This window comes from Apaloderma vittatum, unplaced genomic scaffold (assembly GCF_000703405.1).
Source record: "Apaloderma vittatum isolate BGI_N311 unplaced genomic scaffold, ASM70340v1 scaffold2378, whole genome shotgun sequence".
Taxonomy (NCBI): domain Eukaryota; kingdom Metazoa; phylum Chordata; class Aves; order Trogoniformes; family Trogonidae; genus Apaloderma; species Apaloderma vittatum.
Genome location: NW_009731038.1, coordinates 8,934 through 13,539, shown reverse-complemented (window position 1 = coordinate 13,539; position 4,606 = coordinate 8,934).

Below are 4,606 nucleotides of genomic sequence, written 5' to 3'. Positions count from 1 at the left end.
GTTGTCTTCTAGCAGAGGGCGCCCGGCGAGCGCGTGCCGCCATGAGGTTTCAGTCAGGAGGAGAAGCGAGCGAGTGTAGGTACCTTAACAGCAGAAAATAATGCGAAGTGAGGGATTTTGCTGAGAAAACAAATTGTGCGTGATAGAAACCTTCCTTTTGCCCGAGGTTTGGGGGAACGCCGAGATGCAAGAGGGCGTTTTTCTGTCCTGCTGGCTGAGGCTGCCGTGTGCTCAGCAGACGCTGGCGAGCCTCCGCTTGCAGGGCGTGTGGAGGCCTGAGGCTGGGTGGGCAGGGCAGAGGCTCCCCTGGTCTGACCCCACCGGCCACGTGGGGTTCCACGAGGAGCCCTGGGGAAACCTGTGGAAAAATGTCTGAAGAAAACCAAAATGCCAAACGTTGGATGTTCCTTTCCTTTCTTCTTTCCTTTTCTTCCTTTGGTTGTTTTAATTGTTCTGTGGTGGTTTTAATGGATTTGAGACAGTGGAGCAGCAGCTGCCTTTCTGATTTTTGGCTGCTTTTTGTGAATAATTTAAAAAAGAAAATTTACATTTTGGAGACAAACCTGTGGGCTTTTTTATTGGTACAAACATTGTATTTAACACTAGGGGTTTTGTACAGTTTTTTGCCTTTTCTACTAGAAAACAATGTAAAGTGATTCACAATGTGACGAGAAAACAAATTGCCACTATGACCAAATGTAGAGTCTGTTCTGCAGTAACGGGATTTAATCAACTCGAAGTCGTGGTTCAGTCATAGAAATGCTTTTCTTTACCTTGTTTGAGCTGTTCCTTTTTTTTTCTTGTTTTGATTTGCAAAACAAAATGTCTTTTTGTGTGAAATTGTGTTGTACTCTGTAGAGAATTACGGATTTTACTTCAATGGTTTAAAAAGTGGAGGAGCACACGTTGCTTTTCTGATCTGATCGCAGAGATTGTGTAGTGGATTTAAAAATGAAAAGATTTGTTACAAGTTTGGAACGAGCGAGTATGTGCTAAAGGAATTTTCTTCCTTTTGTGTGTGTGTGTTTTGTTTTTTTTTTTCCTTTTTGTCCCAAAGGGCAACTTAAAGCTGTTTTAATTGCACAGACACACCGACAAGAAGTCATTTTGTATATGCCAAGTGTGGTACCTTCCTTTGTTTATTTGCTATTAAACTGTTTGAGAAGAGTCCTTGTGTGTTGTATTTGTGTCTTAAACTTGAGGTTCTTTTGGGGTCTAAGCGTGGGAAGATGAGTGAGATGGGAGAACGATTACCCAGTTCCTTAGCTGAGCCACAAAAATTTCTGTGTCCCAATACCCCTTTTCCTGGATGTACGTTATAGCCCTGTTTTTTTTACCTCTCCGTAGGTGAGCTGCTTTGAGTACAAATGGAAAAGGCTTTTTGATTGTTTAGCCTCCCTTTTATATCACTCAAGTGCCCGTTAGACATAGACAGGAGGAGCTGAGAATCCCGGGTAGTGGCAATCCCTTTCCCCCCGGTCCGAGTGAGGTGTGGGCAAACCCAGCCTTGGGAAGGGGGTGCCACCAGCCCTCTGCCGTGCTCTGCACTGGCCCTCCTGGTGTCTCAAGGGCCGAATAACTTTGGGGTGGCACCAGACTCCAGCTGTGCCGGAGCAGCACGCGTGCACGGTGCTGTGTGCGATTAGACGGGCGCCAGCTCCTGCGAGCCCCGAGCCCGCTGCTGCCTGCTGAGCCCTGCCAGGAGCACGGCCACGCGTGCTGAACCTGTCCTGGTACCTGCAGCCCCGCTGCTCCTGCTCCTGGAAAGCGCACGCAGGGAGGGAGTTACTAGCTCAGGCCTTGTGATGAGCAGAAGTTACCTGCTTTCTTTTTAGAACTAATATGTTACTGATTTGAAATAAAATTAGTTGTAAAAAAAAATAAGTGTTTGGTGTACGCAACGTATAATTCATTTAGACACTCGCTGTGGGTTTGACGTTGGCATTGCCTCTCTTGAAAGGAAAGTACCACAACGGCCGTGACTTTGCCACGTTCCTGAAAGCTCCTCAAGTGCAGGGATGTTGCTCCTTCCTTCTGCTGTCTGGCATCTCGGAGGCTGCAAGCGTTCTCAGGGCAGCTGTGTCTCTCCTCCCTGTCCTTTCCCTCTGTTATCTGGCGCACTCTGTTTCACCCCGGTACTTCCTACGTGGTTGTAAATCTGAGAGCGGTTGCAAGCCCGGGGACCCGGTGCCACGTTCCTCTCGGTGCCGCGTGGCACTGAGCCACCTGTCACAGCCTCTGCCGGGGCCTTGCAGCTCAGCCACAGCTGTCGAGGAGGGAGCATGGGAGACTTGGGTTTCAGATATGTTGGCGGTGAGGGAGGGAGGGAAACAGTCGAGTCGGGGAAGGGTTGGTTTAGACCTTCTTGTGCAAAAGCTCACCTTGCCCATCAGACCTCTGGCAGTTGCATCTCACCGAAGTGACACTAGATCCCTCTGGGGAGGCAGCTTTTTTCTTTAATTTAAAAGGCCACCACCAATCAGTAGACAATTAACCTATGAAAAAGAGCCAACATGTTAATCTCTGAAAATAATCAGCATGTCCCATGAGTTGTTATATTTGTCATCATCGATAGTCCTGATGTTGAATGTTTTAGGAGAGATTTCTTTCCTCTCATATCTGCCTCCACCTTTCACCACTTGATTTGACTCCAGTCTCCGATCTTCCTGACTTCACCAGCCATGTTCTGCTGTCTTCCCCTGGCCAGGAGTCACCAGGGATACGTTTCGGAGAGCAGTGGGGAGGAGAACAAGCCAGCTCAGTGTAGGCACTCGGAAGAAGTGGCCGTGTGACTGCCTACACTGCACATACTGCTCCACAGCGTGGCAGGTGAGATTCCCAAATTTGGTGTTGCCGTGCACTGTGCAGGATTACGTATTTGCAGTTTCTGAGAAGAAACTGTAGAAGCCATACCTGTGTCTTGCACAAACTTGAGCTGTATCTTGAGCCACAGACTGGTGATTGTTGTGACATTACTTTTTTGAAGCAGCAAAGGCAGTCACTGTCCCGGTGATTCTGCCCATTTACCCTTCCTTGTTCAGGCAGCTGCACTGGGGCATGTTCCACTGCAGAGTATGTTTTCGTTTTTCAAACGTGACCCATCTGAGCTTGATGGATCCAGCCCTTATTTCACTAGGATAGGTTTTTATCTCGGTAGGCAAATTGCGAATTGATTTTTAAGAGACTAAGCACGGTTTCGCAGGAGAACTTAAAAGAAAGTAAGCGCAGCGTGATCAGCAAAATGCAGGAGAGATCGTTTCCCTCCTGTTAGATGGCTTTTGTCAGACTGCAAGGCACCCTGTCCTCCCTTCACCTGTTCTTCACGGGGTACGAGAGTGAATGCTGAGGGGAGCAGTGCCTTGGTGAAGTGGTCGAGAAGCCTCAGGGTGAGTTAGAGTTCAGGCACGTTACTTTTGGAAGGTTAATTTTGCCAAGTAGTCTGCTCCAGCAGAGAATGATGGGATTTTTGTTTTCCCCCTTCTTGAGACCTGGCTTGATTCTTCTACGCAGGAGACTCCAGTGGTTGCTGTCCCCGGCCTTTTCACCAGGCCCAGAAATCTGACGGCCTCCCCATTATTGGCGCTTTCCATGAGAGTCGGTCTCCTGCATCTCGTGTCTGTCTCACCACCCACTGCTCAAGAGAGAGAGAAGAAATACTGCAAGGAGGAGATACTTCTTTTAATTCTGAATCAGACTTTTATGGAAGCCCTAAAATCTATAAAGTACCTAGATAATAATTTTTTAACAGTGCTGCTGAAGTGGTTTTTGCACATTAACCAGCTGTGCCTCAGTGTTACTTTTCTTCAGTCTTCTGTAGGTTTTCCCACAGTTTCTACTTCCAGATTTTGTGAGTACACAGTCTCTGTGCTGAAACCTCATCCAGCACATCACTACTCTGAAAAGCAATGCTAAATGAAAAATGCAGCACATCAATAGAGGTAGGACACTTGACTCCTAGCGGAGGTGTGTAGGAGAGTTAAAACTGTTTTCTAACTGGGCTACCAGTTCTCTTAGACAGTCAGAAGGTGCAGAAATCTGTTGCTTTGGACCATTGTTGCCACTGATCATAAAAGATCAGCAAGCTCTGGATGCAGAACTCCAGCAGCACCTTTGCCAACTTCCCTTGAAAACTCTTGGAGGACTGTGACAGCTCTCTGATGGCAGTGACTGACAGTCAGCTGTGAACAGTTTCTCAGGACGGCTGGCTTCGTCTTGTCCCTGAAATTAAGAAGTCGGTGCCACATTTGCAGCAAATCTGTGACAGAGCAGAACTTTGTCCGCAGCAACAGTCCATATTGCCAGCCGAGGTCCTCAAAAGGGAGGCTGAATTTTCTGCCTGACAGTGTTGGAGGCTGAATTTTGTGCCTGACAGTGTTTCAGGCGTGTTGTTGCAACTAAAATGCTAAACACACACATGCTGGAGCCTTCTAGCCCACACGTGACTTGTTAAGGCGCGACTTCTTCCTAAAGCCCCTGTCGTGGCTGAGGCTGCTGCCACCAGTGCTTGAGCAAGGGGATGGCCGGAGAGAAAGAGCGCGCTGTGGCACCGCTGTGAGCGCAGCCGGTGGCCTCTCCCCGGGGTATTTATAAGCTGCGCGCCGGCGGG